This window comes from Siphateles boraxobius, unplaced genomic scaffold, assembly GCF_051911475.1.
Source record: "Siphateles boraxobius isolate OS27281-9 unplaced genomic scaffold, OSU_SipBor_1 21, whole genome shotgun sequence".
In the NCBI taxonomy this organism is placed as follows: Eukaryota; Metazoa; Chordata; class Actinopteri; order Cypriniformes; family Leuciscidae; genus Siphateles; species Siphateles boraxobius.
Window position 1 is genome coordinate 306,882 of NW_027508822.1, and position 25,492 is coordinate 332,373.

The 25,492-nt window shown below is 46.0% G+C and overlaps 1 protein-coding gene and 1 pseudogene across 2 annotated transcripts in view; both read left to right on the forward strand.

Moving 5' to 3' along the window:
- Positions 1 to 25,492, forward strand: part of LOC143746052 (uncharacterized) — a 257,996-nt pseudogene that overhangs the window by 230,617 nt on the left and 1,887 nt on the right. Inside the window, exons 3-4 of the transcript XR_013206424.1 lie at positions 2,623 to 2,662; positions 6,454 to 8,492. The product of XR_013206424.1 is annotated as an uncharacterized LOC143746052 (transcript). The remainder of the gene's footprint in view (positions 1 to 2,622; positions 2,663 to 6,453; positions 8,493 to 25,492) is intronic.
- Positions 1 to 25,492, forward strand: part of LOC143746091 (uncharacterized) — a 606,033-nt gene that overhangs the window by 16,564 nt on the left and 563,977 nt on the right. The gene's annotated exons all lie outside the window — the stretch shown is intronic.

Here is a 25,492-nt window from a genome sequence, read left to right on the forward strand (position 1 = left end):
GTGATAAATCAAAAAAAGTTGATTTATAACTGTTTTTTTTACCCTTTTTCAACCATTTAGCATTAAACATTATTTCAACGTAGTTTCAACATTGAAACAACCACTGTAATTATTTAAACCATATTTCAACGTTGAAGGTCGGTCGTGTGCCGGCTACTTATACTTTTATACTGGATATTATTGATCATTAAAACTGACATTTATCAAAAAGAGACATTCTTTTTGTTAAATGTCAGTTTTAATGATCACTAATATCCAGTATAAAAGTATAAGTAGCCTAATAGGTAGGCTATAAGAAGCTATACAATGAGAAATAAATCAAACAATTCAGTCAAACATAAGTCAGCTCTCTAATAGGCTACAAAGTTAAAGTTAAATAGCCTAAATATATAAAGCTATGAAACTTCAATTTGCCCTCAGCCAAAACGATTTGCCATGGAACAAACTATATATGAATATAGTTTAGCATTGTTTGGTCTTATAAGATAAATAAAAACATGCACTGAAGAGTTATGTAGATGGTGGATTATTTGTCAAGCTAATTAATTTTTTTTCATAGATTAAAATAGCTTTTAAAATACGCAAAATATTAAAGCGGTTTAAAACATCTCCCCTTAAAACGCTAGTCTCGACTATTTAAATAAAGTTACAGGAATATGACTTGGCCTGAAAAAAAATTCAGTCAGAAGAATTTTTTTCACTTTAATCCCTGCCTACATCTTCAGTAAATATCAAAAAAGCAAGTATTTGTAAGAATTTTGAATATGTGCAATCAATGTAATTGATGTATAGTTTGTGTTATTTCTCTCTATCTTCTTTTTTGTCTTTGTCTTTTCAGATAATCGCCGTTAACTCTTTTCTCATTTGTATTCTGATGACATTGAACACATTAATACATTTTGTGTGAAAAGTTGTATATAATAAACATGTCATCTCTGTACTTTTTGCAATTAAAAAAAGTGCTCGCTTCCTCGTTATCATGCATCACAAAAAAAAATGAATAAAATTAGTCTCTGATCCAAAACTCACAATAGATGGCGCTAATTCTAGCCGCCAATAAAGAAGAAGAAGAAGAAGAAGAAGAAGAAGAAGAAGAAGAAGAAGAAGAAGAGTCTTCTGAGGAGGTGAGGAGAGCAGTTCACGATATTTCTCATCTTAACACAACCATCACACACACTTTAAACAGTTTGATTAAGCGACAGACTCATTTCTGTATTGTTTTAATCGATCACAGCGATACTTGTGCGTCTTTTCTGGCGTCTTCCTCCTGAAATACACATTTAGTGCAGCAGCAGCGAGCATGAGGAGAATATGTGGAGTTCATTCAGACCTGAGCGAGTGTGTGTTCGTTTGTGTGTTTGTCTCGATGTTTGGAGTGAGAACTGTTACTGAATGTTAAGTCAAGAGTTAAAGTTTGAGAACTGTGAGGGGAATTGATGCTGCTGCCGTTTTATTTTATCCTTTACAAATCAAATGTGTTACTTATTTCACATTGTTAAAATATATACAGGAGCAGATACGGCTAAAAAACTTCACATTGAGCTTATAATGAGTTTTTAGAATCATAGTCAATCTTGAATAGCATTAGTGCAATGAATGTAGTTACTAGAAAATCGAAATAAATTTTAGATATTGACATTATGCTGCTGTAGTTATTTAGATGAGGTGGTTAATTAAGATGAATGCCATTAGTGTTTGTGTGTGTGTGTATGTGTATATATATATATATATATATATATATATATATATATATATATATATATATATGTGTGTGTGTGTTTTATCCTTGTCATGTTGTGAGAAGCAACAGTAGCCTATTTTCTTTAAATTGAGCAGTTTTACAAGATTTTATCATATATCCTGACTCAGATAATGTGTTTCTAACAGCAAACACTCAGAATAAAGTGAGATGATCTTCTGATGATCCTGAATGTCTTGTTGAATGAGCGTTGATAGTCTGAGACTCATCAATATTAACAGATCTGCTGAAAACACTTCATTTCATGATAATAGTTCCTGTTTTCACCTCATTTATTATGCTGATGTCTTCAGATCTGTAAATCGACACTTATTTATTTCATTGGTGTCAACCGACTGTAGGCCCTATTTGTTGCTCACAAATATGTTTATTTCTGTGTCCATGCTTTCAACTGTTATATATATATATATGGAAGACATTGCATTACAATGTTTATATTCTTTTTTATTTCTAGATATCTGCCTATATTGTAATGGAAAAGCAGGAGAGTGTTCTAGTTAGCCATAAAATAAGTTATGCATTTGCATCAGTTACTTTATTTCAGAAAGACAGACATAAATGCTTTGATGTTAACTGATTTTTTGACAGATCAGCTCCTCCCACAGCAATTCATCATCAGTGAAGCTCCTCCCACAACAATCACATCATCAGTGAAGCTCCTCCCACAGCAATTCATCATCAGCGAAGCTCCTCCCACTGCAATTCATCATCAGCGAAGCTCCTCCCACTGTAATTATCCAAGAAATGCTGTAAGTTCCCATTAGCTACAAGTGAAGACGAGCATGAAAGCATCAGGAAGAGCTGAAATCTGCAAAGACTGAGTTTATTAAAGAGGACAGTGAGAACACGAGTGATCCAGAACCTGCAGAATGAAACACACTGAAGATCCTGAAGAACAAAGAGGTTGGTGTTTATTCTTCATTCATTCATGATGCTGAAGAACATTCATGTTAGAAACATTCAAGCACTTCATCACATTTAGATAAACAGTTAGCCTAAACTATGAAATGGTACAGAATGTTTTTTTGTTTGTTTTCAACAAATGGTGAGTAAAGGGAGCTTTGAGAAACTTAAGCAAAACCAGATTGGGACCTTCAGTAGGGATGGGCGATATATTATTACCTAGTGGACATGAAGCTGAGGCTTGAGTTTGTCTCTAATCGAGGGACTACCTCTACAATCTGGGACTGGTAAACAGATATATTTTCAGTTAATCTCAATTAATGCACAGTGTATGTGATGCACGTAAACGCTAGTGTGAGGCGCACTTCTGGCTGTCGCTTTGCGGAGAGCGCTATTGTTTCTCACACACTTAAAGAAAGAGCGAGAGAGTCTTATACTACGCAGAATTGACGTGCTACATGTAAACGATATTCATTATTTTATTTTCCTGTAAAAATGAAATTATTTTATTTTTAATTGGCAGAATTCAAGCAGAAACTAATGCGCGAACGCAGACGTGATTAATATTCATGAACCCAGCAGCTCATCAATCCTTAGTGCGGTCTATATTGTTATTAGTAGTAGTATTATTATATTATCAGTATTATTGTACAGTATTATTGTTTTTGTTTTTTTTTACATTTCAAACTTGTAATTGTAACTTGTAATTTATTACTGTTTATTATTGTGTGATGTTTTTCAGCACATTTACACTATTTAAACATTATCTGCTCTGCATTTTTTTCCATTTCTGCAAGGGCTGGTGTTTGGATTTTTACTGTTTTTGTTATTCTTTTATGTTATTGATATATTATAGGATTGATATATTTGATGATGGCAAAGTTTTACTTTAGATCACTGCTTGTGTTTCTAAACCTGCTCACTTGTAGCCAAAAACAGTGGCGAATGGTACCATATTTATATTGTCATTAATATCGTTATCACAATAAATAGCAGAACATATCGTGTCCAAACGGCAGCGCAGCGCGAGCTCACTAGAGCAGACGCGTTTACTCTGATCGGTTTCGCTCACGAGATCCAGTGAGAAGCGCTTGAATTCAGCGAAGAACACAAATGTATCAGTGATATAAACCAGTTTAAAGGCAGATGAAACAGCGCTGACAAACAGGAGAAACACTGCGCAACGATAAAGTCAGAATCTGAATTGATAATGAATCCATTTACCATGGATTTACTGTAACGCTAGCCTAGTAATATTAACTGCACCATGAAAATTGGGATATACATATTGAATTGAATTGTATTATATTATTAATGTAGACGATGTATTAAATGAATAAAGGAATATAATTACAGTATTTAATAATGTATTTAGGCTACTGTTTTTCATACAAATACCATAGAAACCATAAAGTTACATTTTGCCATGATGAGAGGTGCTATAGGCTATGCCTGGCTTTATCTGTGGTTATCATGATCTAAATGTATGATACTGGATGACCAATGGTTAACTTTGATAAAACTCAAACAGTCGGAATATTACATTTTACCAAATAAAAATGTGGTCATTAAATTTTTTTTAACAGATGTTACTGTTTTTGTTAACGAACATAAATTTAACATAGTAGTATTAGCTTGAGTTAGGATGCAGATTTACTGTCAACTCACTGTCAAATATGCGTTTCGAGACAAAACATGTAATATTATTAGTGGTGTCAACAATAATCGATTCGGCGATGCATCGCAATGCGGGAAATGCACGATTCAGCATCGATGCGGCAAAGTGCCATAATCGATTATCTCACTGTTTATTTGCTGGCCTTGGACAATAAAGTTTTGAAGTTTCAATTACTTCCGGGTGCATAATAACAACAATAAAGATGGCTGAGGCGGAGGGAGATGACCGCGATATGGCGCCATTCACATATACCGCCTAAAAACGCTAGGCGCGCCGCGTTCTCCTTTTTCCAAAGCGCTAGGGCGTTTGCACTCCGGAGGCGTCTGTCGTTGCTAAGCAACCATCAGCTGCGCTCTCCGTAATAGCAAACCGTTCTTTTCACGTGACCTACGGTGCACTTGTGGCATTCTTAAAAGTTGAGATGTTTTTTATCTCGATGCGGCGCGGACGCACTTGGAAAAAACGAGCGCGTCGCACCGCGACCGCCTCGCTTCCATTATGAGCGTGCATACCGCGCGCCTACATTTGAAATAACGAACTTGAGCGCGCAAAAGACGCGATATGTGAACAGGCCCATAGACGGGCAATCAAAAACGCACCCAAATCTTGGATTTAAATTTTATTTAATTTAATGGCATTTATGTTAAAGATACAGGAGAGTTATAATGCACACATAGCAGCCAATAAAATCTGTTGTTCGATATCTGACTGCTTGTATTGCCCCGTGACTGATGAAAAATTTGCCTTGTTGTGTGCAGTAGAATTGTGATGCATCGTAGAATCGAATTGAATCGAATCGTTACCTGGTGAATCGTAATCGAATCGAATTGTGAGGGCAGTGCCAATGCACACCCCTAATTAATATTGCAGCCTGCACTGCAAACTGTGCTGAAGATACGTGCCATCAAAGTCAGGCAACAAAATCCTGTTTCAAGACTTGACAACAATATCCTCCATTAGCACATGCAGAAACTAAGAAATGTATTTTTCTATTCAGATATTTATTTTAAGGAAAAATGACAAATGTTTGAATGTTGTACCTCAGATGTGTGAAATGTTCACCTGTTTGGCAAGTCTTTGTCATATGTTCTGACAATAAAGAGTAGTTTAAAACCACAAATAACGCTCTGGTTTCTACAACTTTCCCTTAGGAGCACAAATCTGCCTTCAAACTTGAAAGAAATAAAGATTTGACATTCATCGTGATAATTATCATAATCGACTAATATAAAAAAATTATCGTGATAATTTTTTTTGGCCATATCGCCCAGCCCTATTGTCCACAAACAAAAGTCGTGATATCGCACGCCCCTAACATAACTGGCACGTTTTGTTTTTGTTAGCTTATCCAGTACACAGCGTGGTGCGGCTGCGTTGTTAATTTGAAAAATGGTGGGAAAAGGCCTGTTGACGAAAACATCACAGTACTTTTTTTCCTTTAACATTAAGTATTGCTTTTATAATTTTACTATAGTTAGAATTTTGCTAATATTTAACAAAGAAATTAGAATTTAGCTTTTCAGCCATTTTGACAGCTGGGTTGAGTGAAATATGTAGGACACAGATAATGCTAATAAAGTTTTAACTAGTTTTAAACAAGCTAAACCTGTGTTCACACTCGACTGTGAGCATGTGAAATTTCTGAAAAGGTCATGACTCATGATTTGATGTCACATTGCAGCATCTTTTTTCTTTAGATAAATTCAACATATAACAAATAATACATTTATGTAAAAATACGCAATCTACTCCACTTGACTGCAATTAAGTTGGTCTTTTAATTTAACTGATGCATTAATCTCGGCCACAAGTCTTCACTTGATACAAATGCAGGTGTCCTACATTTACATGCGTATAAATGGAAGCCAATGGAAGAAAAAGTCTAGTGCCTTTAATAAAGAAGTTTAGAAAAAATAATTAAATGGTAATCTAAAAGCTGGTGCCATAATAATGGCAGTATTCTCTATTATTTAATGTTAATATTACATTAGGTAATTGTGTCGTTGTTCAAATACAATTGTAGTTCTCACTACAGAAACATGGGATATGTGCCTATAATGTTCAATAACTGAAAGATTTACAGAAAATTACTTTTTTTCCCCTTTCATTTCAGACCTCATGGAAGTAAAGGAGGAGAGAGAAGAACTGAGTGAAGTGAAGGAGGAGAGAGAAGAACTGAGTGAAGTGAAGGAGGAGAGTGAAGAATTGAGTGAAGTGAAGGAGGAGAGAGAAGAACTGAGTGAAGTGAAGGAGGAGAGTGAAGAACTCAGTGAAGTGAAGGAGGAGAGTGAAGAACTCAGTGAAGTGAAGGAGGAGAGTGAAGAACTGAGTGAAGTGAAGGAGGAGAGAGAGGAACTGAGTGAAGTGAAGGAGGAGAGTGAAGAACTGAGAGAAGTGAAGGAGGAGAGAGAAGAACTGAGAGAAGTGAAGGAGGAGAGAGAAGAACTGAGTGAAGTGGAGGAGGAGAGTGAAGAACTGAGTGAAGTGAAGGAGGAGAGAGAAGAACTGAGAGAAGTGAAGGAGGAGAGAGAAGAACTGAGTGAAGTGAAGGAGGAGAGAGAAGAACTGAGTGAAGTGAAGGAGGAGAGTGAAGAACTGAGTGAAGTGAAGGAGGAAAGTGTTAAACCTGGGAAAAAAATGTTGAGTCGCTCAAAAACTAAAAAGACATCTTTAAAGAAAAAAGACAAGAAATCTACAACCTGCACTCAGTGTGGAAAGAGTTTTGTATATAAACAAGGTCTTGAGATTCACATGAGAATCCACACCAGAGAGAAGCCGTTCTCATGTGATCAGTGCGGGAAGAGCTTTACATACAAACAAAGTCTTGAGCTTCACATGAGTGTTCACACTGGAGAGAAGCCATATGTATGCCATCAATGTGGGAAGAGTTTCTTGCGATCATCTCACCTTAAGAAACACATGAGAGTTCATACTGGAGAGAAGCCGTTCACATGTGATCAGTGTGGGAAGAGGTTTCCATACAGAGAAGGTCTCATTGTTCACATGAAGAGACACACTGGAGAGAAGCTCTTCACTTGCAATTGCTGTGAAAAGAGATTCTCAAGCAAACAACAACTAGAGATTCACATGAGAGTTCACACTGGAGATAAACCGTTCACATGCACTCAGTGTGGGAAGAGTTTCTCACACAGAGAAAATCTTAAAGTTCACATGAGGATCCACACTGGAGAAAGACCGTACACATGTGATCAATGCGGGAAGAGTTTCACACAATTGGTACAACTTAAAGGGCACAGGAATATCCACACAGGAGAGAAGCCTTACATATGTGATCAGTGTGGGAAACAGTTTCTTTGCGCATCAGCCCTGAAGACACACCTGACAGTTCATTCAAAGGAGAAGCAACATTCATGTTCTGTGTGTGGAAAGAGTTTTTCACTGCTGCCATATTTACATAGACATGAGAAAATTCATTGTGGTGTAAGGGATCATGTGTGCTATGAGTGTGGGAAGACTTTTATTTCATTGGCCTTTTTAAAACTGCACCAGAGAATTCACACTGGAGAAAAACCTTACAAGTGTTCACACTGTGAAAAGAGATTCAGTCAGTCAGCAAATCTGAAAAAACATGAGAGGATCCATACTGGAGAGAAGCCGCACACGTGTGATCAGTGCGGGAAGAGTTTCTCTGTCAAAGTTCAGCTAAAGCTGCACATGAGGATCCACACTGGAGAAAAACCTTACAAGTGTTCACACTGTGACAAGAGATTCAGTGTGTCAACAACAATGATAACACATGAGAGAATTCACACTGGAGAAAAACCTTACAAGTGTTCACACTGTGAAAAGAGATTCAATCAGCCAGCCCATCTGAAAACACATGAGAGGATCCACACTGGAGAGAAGCCGTACACATGTGATCAGTGCGGGACCAGTTTCGCTATTAAACGCAACCTGGATCAACACATGAGGATCCACACTGGAGAAAAACCTTACAAGTGTTCACACTGTGACAAGAGATTTAATCTGTCATCAACTCTGAAAAAACACGAGAGGATCCACAGCAGAGAGAAGCCGCACACGTGTGATCAGTGCGAGACGAGTTTCTATTTTAAAAGTCACCTGAAGCGACACATGAAGATCCATTCAGTGTAGAAACTTAAACACACTTAAACACAGTCTGAGATCACGGTAAGTAGTTCATCTTTATGTACTGAGCAACAAAGTAGTTTCCTTACAGCCACGGTGAGCATCAGGACATTTTGTTGTTTTGATTGGTATCTGCTTGGAAAGATTTTCATTATTATAAGTATTTCATTATGAGGTGCAAACAGGCCCTAAAGCTAACTTTTTGTCACACCTGCCAATGGCTGGTGACTTAAAAAAACTGTACCAGCCAAATAATGTTTTATCTGCCATGACACAATAACGACTCGGTTACTGACGTAACCTCGGTTCCCTGAGAGGAGGGAACGAGTATTGCGTAAGTAGCTTACGCTATGGGAAACTCCTTTTCTCGAGAATATTGAAGTCTTTATGTAAAACGCATTGCAGCTGCACAGCAGACAGCAATGAACAAAGGAGCTCGGTCATTGGCTGTGCTGCGGCAACTTGCTCGAACCAATGATGGGGCGACTCTGAATGCACGACCAATGAGCGCGCCGCGTGCGTCAGAGCCCGCCAAGATTGGCGTGGCCAAGAGCTATATATTGGGCGCCCCGTCATGAGAGTTCTTTAGGTTAAAACGACTGAAGCGAACTAACCAAGCACAAGCACGGCAGCTTCCGCAATGCTCGTTCCCTCCTCTCAGGGAACCGAGGTTACGTTAGTAACCGAGTCGTTCCCTTTCGAGAGGTCTCTCCTATTGCGTAAGTAGCTTACGCTATGGGAACACCATGCAAAACGCTGTGCGTGCTGAACTTCGCCTTATGATAGCCAGAGGCAGGTGCCTGAGCTAAAAAAGCAAAGTTATCATCCAACCAGCCGGCAGAGGCGAGCTTTATATGTGGGAAAAAAGTAAAGAGCGGCCAGAAGGCGCTCAGTGTAACACAAGCACATACACAATCTAGATACGAACTCATAGTTCTACTAGCATCATGCTGATAGTACATTGGAATGCAATGTCGGGACCTGTAGGTTGTAAAACCTGATAAATGTGGACGGTGAGGCCCAGCCTGCCGCCGCACAAATATCCTCGATCGGTATGCCGCTCGACCACGCCCAGGAAGAAGCCACACTCCTGGTGGAGTGTGCTTTGACTCCCCAGGGGCATTGAAGTCCCTTGGCTTCATAAGCCAGAGCTATAGCCTCAACTATCCAGTGAGAGATTCTCTGCTTTGAAACGGCGGAACCCTTCGTACGGCCGCCAAAGCATACAAACAGTTGTTCTGTCTGTCCTAATAGGGCAGAACGCTCCAAATACACTCTGAGAGCCCTAACGGGGCAGAGTAGGTTAGCGTCGTGTTCGTCTGCTGGAGACGATAGCGCAGTTAGGGAGATAACCTGTGCTCTGAAGGGAGTGGTGAGCACTTTAGGAATATACCCATGTTTTGGCCAAAGGACGACCCTTCAGTCGTTATGTCCGAATTCCAAGCAGGCAGCGCTTGCCGAAAGCGCGTGCAGATCGCCCACTCTCTTGACCGAGGCGAGTGCCAGCAAGAGCACAGTTTTAAGCGAGAGCTGCTTAAGGTGCACGGGTCGGAGTGGTTCGAAAGGGGGCCCTTTAAGAGCGTGTTTCAGGGTTCAGGCCCTCGGCGTTACACCAGTCACTGAACACTTTCCATTTCTGGGCATATAAGCGTCTCGTGGAGGGCGCCCGCGCCTCAGCGATGGTTTTTAGCGCTCCACTTGTGAGGTTCCTGGGAACCCGTTGAGGGGCCATGCATGAAGGGCCCACAGATCGGGGCGGGGATGAAATATCATCCTGCTGGCCTGACTGAGGAGGTCTGGCCTCAGTGGAATCGGCCGTGGTGCAGATTGTATTTGCTTCAATTCTGGAAACCATGTTTGGTTCTTCCAGAGTGGGGCTATCAGGAGCACTGCGTTTTTCTCCTCTCTGACCCGACTGATGACCTGTGGCAGCATCGCGATCGGGGGAAAAGCATATAAGGGGCGGCTCGGCCAGCTCTGGGCGAGCGCGTCCGTGCTTTTTGTGAAGAAAAGAGGGCAGTGTGCATTCTCCTTGGAGGCGAAGAGGTCAAACTCCGCCTCGCCGAAGATTTTCCATAACCACTGAATCGTCAGCGGGTTGAGAGCCCATTCTCCTGGGAGAATCTTGTCTCTGGATAGCATGTCTGCCCCTTGGTTCAGCGCGCCTGGCACATGCGCTGCTCTCAGCGAGCGCAAGTTGTGCTGGGACCATAAGATGAGTCTCCTAGCCATTGAATGCATGGAGCTCGACCTGAGTCCACCCTGGTGATTTATGTACGACACTACCGTAATGTTGTCCGTTCGGACCAGGACGTGTTCGTTTTTTAGATGTGGAAGCAGGGCTCTGAGAGCCAAAGCGACCGCTTTCATCTCCAGACAGTTTATGTGTAGGCGCTTCTCCGGGTTTGACCAAAAGCCGGAGACAGGCCTGCCCTCGTAAAGGGCCCCCCAACCTATTTTGGAGGCATCTGTTGTGATCATCTTTCTCCTTGTGTTCACACCCAGGCTCACGCCTGACTGGTACCAGTCGGCGGCTTTCCAGTGCCTCAGGGCTTTTATACAGCCGTGGTTCGCTCTGATTAAAAGGTGGCCCGAACGCCACGCGTGAGCAGGACATGTCATGCGAGAGGACGCATATGCAACAATCCTAGCTGGAGTATGGCCGATGCTGAGGCCATGAGACCTAGCATCCTCTGAAACCCCTTGACAGGGGCGCGCGCGCCCGCCCTGAATGATGTTGCAAGGCGCCGGATGGTGAGCGCGCGTTCTGATGAGAGACGCGCTGTCATTTGCATCGAGTCTAGAACTATTCCCAGGAAAGAAATCCTCTGGCTGGGAGATAGTATGCTTTTTGCAAAATTGATTCTTAGACCCAGGCATTCTAAATGGCTGATAATCCAAGATCTGTGTGTTATTAACTGACTCTCTGATTGTGCTAGGACCAGCCAATCGTCGAGATAATTCAGTATTCGCACTCCCCTTCGTCTCATGGGGGAAAGTGCTGCATCCATACATTTCGTGAATGTAACGGGAGCCAGGGACAGGCCGAACGGAAGTACTGTGTACTGGTAAGACTGTCCCTCGAACGTGAATCTCAGAAAAGGCCTGTGATGAGGCGCTATTGGAATGTGAAAGTAAGCATCTTTCAGATCCACTGAGAGAAACCAATCTCCTGGGCGTACTTGCGCGAGGATATGTTTGGTTGTTAACATTCTGAACGAGCGAATCATTAGTGCTTTGTTCAGGTGTCTGAGATCTAGGATGGGGCGGAGACCGCCATCCTTTTTCGGGACGAGGAATTAGCGGCTGTAAAAACCTGCCCCGCTCATAGAGGGGGGAACAGTTTCCACAGCGCCCTTTTCTATTAATTTGCGCACCTCGGTGCGTAGAACATGCGAACACTCCTTTCTCACTTTCGTCTCGACCACAGTCGTAAAACGTGGTGGTCTGCGAGCGAACTGGAGCGAGTATCCGTGTTTTATTATATTCAACACCCATTTCGGCATATCTGGAATGTTTTCCCATGCCGCTGCATGTACAGATATGGGCTGAATACAGGCTAGGGGCGGGCCGCTGTGACGTAGGGACCCGGCCAGCGAATTGCCTGAGCTCGTAGCTCTCAGAGGCGCGCGCGCTGAGCAGCCGAGTGAATCGGCGCGTGTGTGATTACAACAGCGCGTGCTATGTCGGTAAGACTCGCAGCCTGAGCTGGGGTTGTGTTTGATACTGCAGGGACAGTGTTTATAAGTGGGGGTGCATAGACAGTGGTAGGCACACGCGTCACTTTTATAATGTTTCCCGCTTTTACTGGGGATGAATTCATAACTGTGTGAACAGTGCTTGTGTGTAGTGGTGCGTACATGATCGTAGGCACGTGATCTACATTCATGGGGCGTGCTGCATGAGCTGGGAATGAATTTGGCACTGTTTTGACAGTATCTGGGAATGCACACTTTGTGGACATGTGAACCCTTAGTGACACAGGCAGAAAAAGACTCTTTTTGTGTTTTCTGTGTGTCGCCGTAAAAACGGCGTTTGTTTGCAGGTGAGCGAGCTCTGTGACTGGCCCATTGACTGCTGTATAGACATTTCCAGCCGCCTGTACGGGGACTGGGTAATGTTTGAGATTTTGCAGAGAGAGTGGTCCGGCTTTTGCGAGACACGCACTCTCTCTTCTCATTCCTGTGGCTAGGAAGGCTTTCGAGGCTCAGGGTTCAGCACGATCTTGGACCGAGGACCCCGTCGCTCAGGACGCGGCTTGCGGTTGTGGGAGTGCGAGCGGCGTCGAGCGTCAGTCTGAGGCGCGGGCTGAGAGGCGGTGGGGGCTGCTCTAGCCCGCTGCGGCTGTGGCGGCCTCTGTCTGCTCTGCGATGAGCTGGAGCGTTTAGGCAGAAAATGGCGCATAGCTTGTGAAGCGTTCTGGGCCTCAGTGAAGCGTTCGGCGAAACCTTTAACTGCCGGTCCAAACAGCCCGCTGGTGGAGATAGGCGCGTCGAGAAACGGGGCTTTATCCGCGTCTTTCATCTCCGTCAAAGTCAGCCACAAATGGCGCTCGAGAACAGTCAAATTAGCCATGGCGCGGCCAATAGACTGGGCGGTGGCCTTCGTGGCTCGCAGGGCTATGTCAGTCGCGCTGCGTAGGTCCTTGAAGGCTTCGGGTTCGGGGCCAGACTCGTCCAGGGAGCGGAGAAGCTTGGCTTGGAACACTTGAAGTACCGCCATTGAGTGAAGCGTTGACGCGGCTTGGCCTGCGGCGGCGTAGGCGCGACCAGCGAGAGCCGAAGTAGTGCGGCAGGGCTTCGAGGGGTGGGAAGCCTTGGCTTTCCATCCAGTGGTGGAGGGCGGGCAGAGATGATTGGCCACGGCCTCCTTGAGGGGCGGCGTTCCCTCGTTGCCTCTTTCCTTCGCGCCGTCCACAGAGGAGAGCGACGAAGAAAAAGAAGGCTTCAGACACGCAGAGTGGGGGGCTTTCCATGACTTGGTGAGTTCGTCGTGAACTTCCGAGAAGAAAGGAGAAGGCCTTTGCCGAGGGGCCTGCTCTCGCCCTGCAGAAACCTCTCGTCCAGTCGGCTTCGGGTTGGTTCTTCGGGACAAGACCAATCGAGCCCGAGGTCCTCCACGGCCTTAGAGAGGATGCGGACAATCTCCGTATCCATAGAGGATCCCCCACTCGTGTTAGTTAGCGTCGACGGGGCGGGGTCGAAAGTGGAGCCCGGCCAGTCGTCAGATGCAGCCTCGATGGACAAAGAGTCATCTACTCCCCCGTCGTCCTCGGACGCGCCGAAAGTCACAAGGCCCACCGCTCTGCTAGAGGGGTGTGGGTCCGGCTGGGTGAACTGAATCGGCGGTGGGGAGGACACGAGCGGCGGTGAAACACGCGGAGACTGGCTCGGCGTGACGTCACTGAGCTCAGGTTCAGGAAGCCTCTGTGAGCGGTGCTTTTTCTTAACACGCGGCTCAAACAGAGGGGTGTCCGCGATGGGCTCGCTCGCCGTGAAAATGGCGAAGCGAGCCCGCAGTGCGGAGAGACCCAGGTCGTCACATTCCGGGCATCCGCCCTTGGTCAAAGCAGCTTCTGCGTGGTCCAGGCCCTTGCAGCGAGCGCAGATGATGTGACGATCCCCGTCCGGAAGAAGGTCTCTGCACGACCCGCAGGAAGGCATTTGGAACAACGCCTCAGAAAATTGCTCTTTTACAAATGTAGCGGGGCGAACAGATGTAAATACTTGCGTGTAGCGCGCCGGATGGCTCAGTAGGATGGCGTTCAAAGGCGGCTGAAGATGCCGACGTCCTCGTAGCAATCCCGCTGGTACGCTTTTCCACGGCGGCGAAGGCTTTCAATAATCCGGAGGATTCAGCGAAGGTGTTCGCTGAAGGAGATTAAATCTAAAGAACTCTCATGACGGGGCGCCCAATATATAGCTCTTGGCCACGCCCATCTTGGCGGGCTCTGACGGGCGCGGGCGCGAGGCGAGCTCATTGGTCGCGCATTCAGAGTCGCCCCGTCATTGGTTCGAGCAAGTTGCCGCAGCACAGCCAATGACCGAGCTCCTTCGCCCATTGATGTCTGCTGTGCAGCTGCAATGCGTTTTACATAAAGACTTCAATATTCTCGAGAAAAGGAGTTTTCCCATAGCGTAAGTTACTTACACAATAGGAGAGACCTCTCGAAAGGGAACAGGCAGTTATGACACCACTTTTTTTATTATTCATAATCCTCTATTCCAATGTGATACCTCAGCTAAAACTACTAACTTAACTTATATAAATTCAATAGCCTACATTTTAAAAGACAAGTAAACGGTCAATATTAAAATAAGAACAAAATCAAATTATAAGCAAAAGGACAAATAAATGCAATACAACAAAGATACAAATTAAATAAAGGGGTGGTATAATGCCCTTTTCACAATATGTAAAATAAGTCTTTAACGTCCCCAGAGTGTGTATGTTAAGTTTTAGCTCAAAATACCCCACAGATCTTTTTATATAGCATGTTAAAATTGTCAATTTTTTAGGGTGAGCAAAAACTCACAGTTTTTGTGTCTGTCCCTTTAAATGCAAATGAGCTGCTGCTCCTGGCACAGGGGGCGGAGCTTCAACAGTCGTTTTACCTCACACAGACATGCACTGGAAATTTCACAAACTTTAAGCCTTTTATGTTTAAACCAGATTCAGATAATTGATGGAGAGACTCAAGAAGTGACAACATGTAGAATGCAACAGGATCAAATCATAATCAACCACCCCTTTAAATAAATAGTGCTCTTTGAGCAGGTCTTGTTTTCAGGTACCGAAATGTAATTAAGTAGGCTAATCTAATAAATAACACTGCATAAACTTCATATCCTTTTTAAAGTGTAAGAGAAGTGAGTGATTTTTTTTTCTTTGCCCTTTGTTGTTTGATTTAATATTTTAAAAAAGCAGACAGTAGCAGGATCATAAGGATTCTGCCATTTTAAGATTGAAGGCATGCATGATCATCATGCCTTTTGTGTTTGCGTTCACTTATGCATACTAGGACTTATGTTCACTATGCTTACTAGGACACTGGCCAAGACTGTTTTGTCATAATTTTGAGTGAATTTGTCCATTCAAGCACAGGAAGGCATGAAAGAGAGCTCAACTTTGCGCATTGTCTGAGAGACTGCTTTCCGGTTGCGCACTTCGACTTTAACTGTGTTAAACTTCCCACACAGCGTGTGAGTAACAAATTCCCTTTGTACTTCAAAAAATTGTTACTGGCGACTGACACTGTTTCGTCTCTCATGTGGCGCTTGGCGAGTGTTCATTTTAGGTCTTGGGTTCAAGTCATCATAATGAGAAAGTTATTTTCATTATTATGGGTCCCCCTCCCCAGCTCAGGTGGAGCTCGACCTATTGAAATGTGCCTGAGTGCAGCGGTGAAACTCTGTTGAATGTCAATGGGGAAAGATCTCTAGGAAGGCCAGAGACTACAGTCACATGCTCCACCCATTAAATGGCTTATTACAGTGGTCCCAGTGTTTCAGTGTGGTTTCAAAGAGGTATTTTCTCCCCCTCCAAACAAGTGTGAGGGAGTTTCGGCCCAATAATTGTTCACGCTGTTGTAGATCTCTTCACCTGGAACAAAATCGCTCATTCCCCCCTATTCTTCTCTCTGTTGAGAGAAGGTGTGTCTTTGCTCTGGAACTGCCAACTCTAAGAAAGTTAAGAGAGTACGGACACTCAGTAATACCGATCGCTGGCTGATGGAGATAATACAACTCCTCTGCAACCAGCGTTGGCCTCTACTGTTGTGCTGCGACGACCTCTCACAAGTGCACAGGGATGTTTTTCATCCAACTCTGGGCACAGTGGCTCTCTGGGGATGGCCTTAAGAGTTACAGGTTTACGCTTTGAAGCTGCTCTAGTGTTCTGAATTTAGTGAACATGAATTTTCATGTTTGAGCAACTGTGTGCACAGATGCATTATTCCTTTTTCTCTGTTCTTTTGTGGATGTGTCATGCTTCCTGCAGGAGCTTTTGGATAAGGGCAGATCCTTTTCTTTTCTAAAGGCACCTTTTGCTGTGATTTCTGCATATTATGTGGGGACAGAAACACTATAGTTCAACACCTGCTCGTCTGCAGGTTTATGAGAGGTGCGCGGCATTTGAGCAAGGTTGTTAAACCACTGACTCAATTGTGGGATCTGTCTGTGGTCCTCAGCCCCTTTTGAGCCTATAGGTAGTATTGATTTAAAGCTCCTTTCACTAAAGGCTGCTTTATTATTGGCTCTTTCAACTGTGAAGCTGGGTAAGTGAACTTTATGCTTCGTTGGTTCATAACTCCTGTATTCAGTTCTCAAAACCAATCAAGTGTTTGTGCCTAAAAGTTAGCTAAATTAAGTCAGCTCTTGCCTGTAAACAGGGGGATAATACTGGCTTACCATCCGCCATCTTTTTCATCATCGAAGAATGAGCAGCTTCATTGTGTCACTATGCAAACAGATTTAAAATACAAAGGAAGAGAAATCAGTTAGTTGTTTCTTGGGCTGATTCTCATAAGGGTAAACCTATGTCACTGAGTAGTAGAAGCTATTATATTAGGTTATAATAGCATGGGATCTTGCTATAAAATTATAAGAACATTCTTAAGTCTGAATCAGGCTGGAATTGGTTTTAATTGAGGCCATCCATAATATTTACATCTAAGTACTAGAGCTTGCGGTTATGGTAAGGGATGGGACATTTCCTGAACACACGCTAAGCCCTGCCAATCATAACACACTGGGCCATCTAACCAATCATAACACACTGGGCCATCTAACCAATCATAACACACTGGGCCATCTAACCAATCATAACACACTGGGCCATCTAACCAATCATAACACACTGGGCCATCTAATCAATCATAACACACTGGGCCATCTAACCAATCATAACACACTGGGCTAGGGCTGCAACAACTAATCGATAAAATCGATTATAATCGATTATGAAAATCGTTGTCAACGAATGTCATTATCGATTAGTTGGTCTGCTTACGTCACGGGGAGCGTTTACTGGTACGCACACACACGCAAGGTCTCTCTCCCTCAGGCGCTCTGCCGAGCGCGTGCGCTACACGGTTTGGAGCAGTCTCTTATGTCTCGCATGCGCGCTCTTGCTTGCGCGCTCTAGATTTCGGGAGTTTGAACTAATTCGCGGGCATCAGGGAGCCGCAATCAATATGCGGGAGACTCCCGGGACTTCCGGGATCTTGGGATGTCTGTATTTTGTCTCGAGCATCAGGTTGCGCAATCAGTTCGCTCGCAACGTAAGTGATGGATTAAAATAGCGCTACCTCAGAAATAGGTTAAATTAAAACGGTGTTTACAAAGCGAAGCACTAAATATAAAGGCAGTTAATAACAGCAGCAGTAAAATATTGTCCTTTACTCAAGCCTGTTAGCTTGCTGGGTAACGTTACCTCCATTCCGTTCTCTTTTTATAGCATTTGTCTACTAAGTTTTAATTGTTTTTCAAACGCGATCTACTGCGGCTCTACATTCACACAATTGTTTTCAGTCTTTCTATATTTATTTAATCAATTTATCCTTATATTATTCTTTTATATATTATATATATAATATATATTATATTATTTATCCTTATATTCCTTATATATAATTAATTTTAAATAAAAATTAAATGAATTATATATTTTAGATGTTTTTATTTTGTTTTTAGTTCAGATATTCACATCTGAACAACATGTCTGTGTAAATTTGTTTTAACAAAAATTGTGTTAAAACATAATATGTTGGATATCATTTTTTTAACAATAATCATGTTTGTCAACTTGCCATCAGCAATTATCATTAAAAACAATGCAAATATTGATATTAGTAAAACTCAATGTGTGGCTTTTGCACTTTTTAAAGTACACTTTTACACATAAATACCCTGATTTACGGTTTTATTTAGTTATAATAAAAAAAAATCTAATTTAATTTCTATCCGATTAATCGATTAATCGAAAAATAATCGTCCGATTAATCGATTATCAAAATAATCGTTAGTTGCAGCCCTACACTGGGCCATCTAACCAATCATAACACACTGGGCCATCTAACCAATCATAACACACTATGGGCCATCTAACCAATCATAACACACTGGGCCATCTAACCAATCACAGCACATTTCGTATTTTGGAAGGAAATACTGGCTGAAGCATTCAACCAGACTAGGGACAGTGGAGCTGTAATAATGTAAAATATGTGAAAAATAAGCATGAAAGCATACTCTAGTACACCCCAAAAATAAAATTAAGACTTCATAAAAGGTTATAATAGGACCCCTTTAATATTTGATTAATTATTTTGACATTTGATATGAATTTGACCTAGGAAAACCCTATATGCAGATGAACTGGGAAATCTGAAAGCCTTTTAACACTAAACACATTTTGAACAGAAACAGAGACATTCACGCTGGGCTGGAATATTCACCCACTAATGAAGCAATGCTTTTTTCTTCAGAGAATATTCCTTCTATTTTACGCTGTCGGTGTATGAGTGAGTGAGTGAATGGGTGAATGTGAGGCAATATGTAAAGTGCTTTGGTGGCCATTGGGTCTGTGAAAGCGCTATATAAATGCAGTCCATTTACCATTTGGTCTTTAAAGAAATGTGCTAACCAATAAGATATAACTTTGAGCTGCCGCAAATACACATTTAAGAGAATTTGGTGAAACCAGCATTAGAGATTAAAATTACTTTAAATGAAACATTAGCATTTCATGTACACTTTGAACTACATGAGTAATACATGATTAGTCAATTGTGTAAAATAGTCCATTGAAAGTTTTTATTTTTATTTTGTTTTTTTACATTTACAGGACATTTACATTTATTGTTTTGGCTGACATTTTTACGACAGCTGAAAGTTCAGTGCATGTATCGCCCTCTGTTGAACAGGCGTGAATTAGCTTTTCCTTCAGTCCAACACATATTTGTTTGACGTTTGTTGTGAAAGGGCCGTCTGTCAACATATTCCCTCATTTTTGCATAGCTTAGAGGCCAATCAGCTTGTGTCATGTAAACGATGTGATTTCTTACAGATCACGTCAAGCCTGCGTCATCTAGAGTTTCATGACCAAACTAGTGACTTCTAACACAAATCATCTTCATGACATTAAAATAGATCATAATCGTGCACAGCAGTTGTTGACCAGATTTAATGGGATGAAAATGACTATTGAACTCATCAGTGATCTTGACTTTGAGTAGGGCTGTGACGGTATGGGATTTTTTGTTACCGCGGTGAAGAAGCAACAAATCTCTGGGTTTGGCGGTTAACCGACCCAATTAAATTGTAAATATTAATAATGAACTATGAACTATGAATTATGGTAAACTTAAACAACCTTTTAATCATTATAAAGCAGTTTTCTTTATTATTAATAGCAAATTAACATTTATATTAAATTGTAAATAAAATAATTAACTATTAATTAGGCTAAACATAAACAACCTTTTTTTAAAAGTGCAAAATAAAAGGGCAATAAAAGTCTGAACAAGTATTCGGCTGTTGGGCCGCTAAAGTGAATCGTCTAGTCCTGCTGCTTTATTTTTCGGTTTTCAGGTTTCGTGACAGGAAAACCACAACAAACCACAAGGAAAACGTCTCGGTTACGTATGTAACCCTCGTTCCCTGAGTAGGGAACGGAGACGTTACGTCGGATGACGACGAATGGGGTTTCGCTTAGAACACCTATCGACTTCGAGTATTACAAAACGAGCCAATGGCAAGGAAATGCCATGGGTCTGCGGAATTTGCATGGCGTAACTCCGCCCCACCTCGTGGGTATAAAAGGAGGACGCCAGCAACAGGCAGATATGTTTCTTCGCTGAGGAGCCAAGACTGAGCTCAGGCGATCCCCGCGGTACAGCGGAAAGTGGCAGGCAGACGTAACGTCTCCGTTCCCTACTCAGGGAACGAGGGTTACATACGTAACCGAGACGTTCCCTTTCGTTGTCACTCCGAGTTACGTCGGATGACGACGAATGGGGTTACCAGTCTAATCACGCCACCTTCTCAGCTGTCTTCCAGTGCCCTGCGTAAATCTGAGATCCCTGTCGTGAGACTGGCACGGACGAAGGACTCCTATTTAGCACAGGAATACCAAAGTACACTGGGGAGCATATCCCAAGTTCAGGGAAAATATGCAATTACTGCCAACCCAGAGGGGGGGATTTAGAGAATACACATGTGACCCGAAGGAGACATGGAGAACACTGGGGTGTCCAGCCGCAGGTGGAATATTTCAACCCCAGGGGTGGCAAGGTGGCTTGCCAAGGGAAAGACACATGCTCGGGAGGCTTACAGTGGAAATACACATGTGGGGGTCGCTCAGGGGAGGGACCATGCACACGGGAGGCACCTAGCCGACGCACAGGCAATAGACACTGGCGCCAACGTCAGGAGTGCTGGAGGAACTCAGGGCTTTTCGGGGAAGCTCACCTGAGGAGAATATCGCACGTATCCAGTCCGTGGAGTGGAATGGCGAGCAAGCGAAGACACCTGAGCGGGTCCAGTACTAGCTGGTTGAAGCGAGTACATGAGAGGACACTGGCTCCACTCGGAGATTGTAGAATCTGGCGAATGTGTTAGGTGTCGCCCAGCCTGCAGCTCTGCAGATGTCTGTTAGCGAGGCGCCATGCGCTAGAGCCCAAGAGGATGCCACACTCCGGGTGGAGTGGGCAGTCACACCAAGGGGGCACGGTCGACCTTGCTGCTGGTATGCCAAGGCAATGGCGTCCACTATCCAGTGAGACAACCTTTGCTTGGAGAGAGCTTTTCCCTTCAGCTTCCCACCATAACAGACAAAGAGCTGGTCTGAGGTCCTGAAACACTGCGTCCTGTCTACATAGGCGCGGAGGGCGCGTACTGGACAGAGCAGTGCCAAGGCTGGGTCTGCCTCCTCCGGGGGCAGCGCTTGCAGGTTCACCACCTGGTCCCGGAAGGGAGTGGTAGGAACCTTGGGCACATATCCAGGCCGGGGTCTCAGGATCACATGAGAGTAAGCCGGCCCAAATTCCAGGCACGCTTCGTCAACGGAGAATGCATGCAAGTCCCCCACCCTCTTGATGGAGGCCAATGCAACCAGGAGCGCTGTCTTCATAGACAGGAACTTAAGCTCCATTGATTGCAAAGGCTCAAAGGGAGCACTCCGCAGGCCAGTTAGAACCACTGAGAGGTCCCAAGAGGGAACGAGAGGAGGGCGAGGAGGATTCAGTCTCCTCGCTCCTCTCAGGAACCTGATGATCAGGTCGTGCCTTCCAACAGACTTACCTTCGACTGGGTCATGGTGTGCGGCAATAGCGGCAACATAGACTTTCAGGGTGGAGGGAGACAGCCTTCGCTCTAGCCTATCTTGAAGGAAGGAAAGCACGACACTAATCGAACATCTCCGGGGGTCTTCTTGAAGAGAAGAGCACCAGTTGACGAAGAGGTTCCACTTCAACGCGTAGACATGTCTCGTGGACGATGCTCTAGCGGAAGTGATGGTAGCCGCCACCGTAGGTGGAAGGGTACTCAACCTGCTTCGTCCCGTCCAGGAGCCACACGTGGAGGTTCCAAAGATCGGGACGAGGGTGCCATAGGGTGCCCCGTCCCTGAGAAAGGAGGTCCTTCCTCAGGGGAATCGGCCAGGGAGGTGCTGTCGCGAGGAGTACTAGTTCGGAGAACCAGGTCCGGGCGGGCCAGTATGGCGCGACCAGAATTACCTGCTCCTCGTCCTCCCTGACCTTGCGCAAGGTCTGCGCAAGAAGGCTCACTGGGGGAAACACATATTTGCGACCCCGCGGCCAGCTGTGCGCCAGTGCATCCGTGCCGAGCGTGCCCTCGGTCAGGGAATTATACAGGGCGCAATGGGTCGAGTCGTGAGAGGCAAACAGATCTATCTGTGCGTCCCCGAACTGGTCCCAAATCAGCTGAACCGACTGGGGATGGAGTCGCCAATCTCCCGGGAGGGGCTGAAGCCGTGCGCTGCACAGTTCAGGGCTCCGGGGATGTAAATGGCATGAAGCGACCTCAGATGCTTCTGACTCCATATGAGGAGGTGGCGGGCGAGTTGCGACATACGGCGGGAGCGTAGACCACCTTGATGGTTGATGTACGCTACAGTGGCGGTATTGTCTGAACGGATTAGTACGTGTTGGTTCTTGAGCACGCCCCGGAAGCGGCGCAGAGCAAGACGTACGGCCAGCAACTCGAGGCAATTGATGTGCCAGAGGCGGCGGGGTCCTGTCCAGGAGCCCGCGGCAGCACGTCCATTGCACATGGCACCCCAGCCCGTGGAGGAGGCATCTGTCGATACAACAACATGCCGCGACGCTCGTTCCAGGGGCATTCCGGCCCGTAGAAAACTGAGGTTCGACCACGGGGTGAAGGTCTGACGGCAGGTCGGAGTAACTGTTACTCGGAGGGTGCCGTGTTGCCATGCCCACCTCGGGACTCGGTCGCGAAGCCAAAGCTGAAGCGGTCTCATATGAAGCAATCCGAGCGGCGTTGCCGCGGCTGCAGAAGCCATATGCCCAGGAGCCTCTGAAAAAGTTTCAGTGGAACCGCACTCTTGCCCTTGAACTGTCTCAGGCAAGTCAGCAGTGACTGCGCGCGCGCTAGCTCGTAAGCTGCGCGGACATGGCGACCGAGTCGATATCCATACCAAGAAAAGAGATCCTCTGCACGGGGCAAAGTTTGCTCTTCTCCCAGTTGACCCGAAGGCCCAGACGAGCTAGGTGCCGAAGCACTAGGTCCCTGTGTTCGCAACCTGAACTCGAGAGTGAGCTATGACCAGCCAGTCGTCGATATAACTCAGGATGCGAACCCCGTGTTCCCGAAGGGGAACAAGGGCAGCCTCGACGACCTTCGTGAAGATGCGAGGAGACAGGGCTAGCCCGAAAGGGAAAACCGCGTACTGGATGCCTGCCCCTGAAAGAAAACCGAAGGAATGGTCTGTGTCAAGGAGAATAGAGACATGAAGTAGGCGTCCTTCAGGTCGATCGCTGCAAACCAATCCTGGGCCGTATGCATTCGAAAACGCGTTTGAGCATCTTGAACGGCATCCTGTGAAGGGAGCGGTTCAGCACGCCCAAGTCCAGGATTGGCCGTAACCCACCGGTTTTATTGGGCACAATGAAGTAGGGGCTGAGAAGCCGGCTGGACCTCATCTCGGCTGGAGGGACAGTCTCGATTGCGCCCTTCGCCAGCAGGGTGGCAATCTCTGCTCTCCTGATGGGGGCATAGCCACCGACAAAAGTGGAGCGGACTCCCCAAGTGGGGAGGAGACCGTGCGAACTGAATCACATAGCCGAGCCTGATGGTCCGCGCGACCCAGCGGGCCAGACGGGGAAGCTCTAACCAGGCTCCCAGGAACTGAACCAGCGGGATCATGCGACCACAGGCGTCCCCCCGGAGGGGCAGCGAAGCGGAGTAACTGGCCCAGACGTGGACGGCATAGCGGCCCGATGTGGGGGCACAGTTAGCAACCGCGCCCTGGCAGAGGGGCCAGGGGAGGACCAGGCTGGTCGTCCCGCGGGGGCCTGCTCTGCCAGGGGTCTGGCGACAGAGGGGGACAGGGGCGAAGCGGTCCGTGGACGGCACGCCATGTCAACCACCTCTGGGACAGAGGGGGACGAGGAGAGCACGGCTTGTGGGCGGCGCTCTGTGACGTCCGAGAACTCTGTGCTCAGAGACGGGAGAATCAGCTCTTTGGAGAATAAGGATTCTTCCCCGGCCCTCCCCGGGGAAAGGAGTGGTCCTGCTACCAACTCCTGGAAAGAACTGAGTCCCATCTCTGAGGAGCCCAACTCAAGAGCGCCGCTTAACCCGGCGTGTAGCGGGGTGCGGGGCTGGAGAGGACTGTGGCGTCCGGCCGCGGCCTCCAGAGCCGACCCGGGTGAACGGGCGGGGTGGGAGCCGCGGGGGGGCGCCCTCGGCAGTGGGCAGACCGAGGGATCTGAGCGGACGGCGGGGCCGACGGGACAGAATCAACCTCAGTCCGCTCCATCGCCGAGGTGCCCGTCTCACGAGCGCCGCTTAACCCGGCGTGTAGCGGGGGGCGGGGCTGGAGAGGGCTGTGGCGTCCGCCCGCGGCCCCCAGAGCCGGCCCGTGAACGGGCGGGGTGGGAGCCGCGGGAGGGCGCCTTCGGCGGTGGGCAGACGAGGGATCTGAGCGGACGGCGGGGCCGTCGGGACAGAATCAACCTCACTCTGCTCATGGGCGGCTGAGAGCTGTTGGGCAAGCCCTCAACCGCACCGCCGAAGAGGCCGACCTGGGATATGGGAATGTCGGACAGACGGGTCCGCGCGACATCCAGCACATCAGACAGGTTCAGCCACAGACTGGTGAGCATCACCTGACCCAGGGAGCGTACGGCCACTTTCGTCGCTCAGAGAGCAAGGTCAGTGGCGGCGCGCAGCTCAGTGAAGAGCCCTGGATCAGTCCCGCCCTCGTGCAGGTCCATGAGCATCTGGGTCAGGTGGACCAGCAGAATGACCATGGCATGCAGTGAGGCGGCTGCCAGTCCCGTGGCGCTATAGGATCTCGCCACAAGCGTAGACGAAAAACTACAGGCCACGGGCGGGTGCTTAGGATTGCGCCGAGAAGAAGCACTCTGAGGACACATAGCATCGCAACAGAGCGTTCAGCCGGGGGAACCCCAGTGTACCCAAGGGCAGCGGCCCCATCGAGGGGAGGAAAGGCGGATGAGATCAGCGAGCGGTCCTGAGAAGACAAGGGGGTCTTCTAGGACTTCGAGATCTCATCATGCACGTCCGGGAAGAGAGGTATTGGGGTTTGCCACGGACGAGGGTCGGCGGCCTTACCCAAAACCAATCGTCCCAGGAAAGCATGGCCGTCATCTCCGGATCAGACTCAGGCACAGCCGTATGCACACCGGAAGGTGGCAGCTGTGACGAGCCCTCACTTCCAGAAGACTCAAGCCCACCTAGTGATGCTGCAACAGACATGGCATCTTCCTCTGTAGCTTCAACTGAAACACGCGGGCCACCAGAGGGTAGACTCGCGGG